The sequence below is a fragment of the Meleagris gallopavo genome, chromosome 4 (assembly GCF_000146605.3).
Source record: "Meleagris gallopavo isolate NT-WF06-2002-E0010 breed Aviagen turkey brand Nicholas breeding stock chromosome 4, Turkey_5.1, whole genome shotgun sequence".
Lineage (NCBI taxonomy): Eukaryota > Metazoa > Chordata > Aves > Galliformes > Phasianidae > Meleagris > Meleagris gallopavo.
Window position 1 is genome coordinate 20,529,572 of NC_015014.2, and position 776 is coordinate 20,530,347.

Here is a 776-nt window from a genome sequence, read left to right on the forward strand (position 1 = left end):
TCGGTCCAGCCCGTTTGGGCTGAAGCCTGGAGCGGGGGTCTCGGGTTAGGTATGTCCAGCAGCTTTGGGAGCGGTTTGGGTGCCGGTGCAAAGCGTGTAATAAAACGAAGTAAATGAAAATAAATCGACCCCCACCCCTCCGGCACCGCCCCACAGCCGCACGGAGCCGGGCCCTCCCTGCGAGAGGCTGCCGCCCCTAATTCCCAGTGCCCAAGCATTTCCCAGCACCGCGTTTTGGCAGGGTGTGGTGCGTGCCCCCGGGGTCACGTTCAGTCCTTAACGTGGGAGCAAGGCGTGTCTGTGCTGTCAGCCCCGAAATGTGTCAGCGCTGTGTTTTTGGGGTCTCCAATGAGCTCGTGGGGCAGTTTTCAGGGTTCAGAAACCAAGGCCTGCTCATGCTTTGTGGAGCTTAAAAAAAGAAAAGCTTAAGTCTTGCATTTTCAGTAAATGAAAATGAAGCCGAAAGTTATGGGGCTCTCAGGACGAAAAAAAAAAAAAAAGCAGCTGAATTCTTCATTTTCAGAGCTTGAAAATGGAGGATGTTACATTTTGGGCATGACAAGCACCGAGGGCTAGTTTCGGAGCTCAAAACTGGAGGTAGCCATGCTCTGCTGAAGCTCACAGAAAGGCTTAAGTCCTACATTTTTTGTGATTGGAAATGTGGGATTCAGTCCTTTGTTTCTGAGACTCAGAAAAATATCTAAGTCCTACCTTTTTCAGGCTTGAGAATGCAGACTGGGTGCAGCACTTTTGAGCCTGAAAACAAGCTGTTCGGG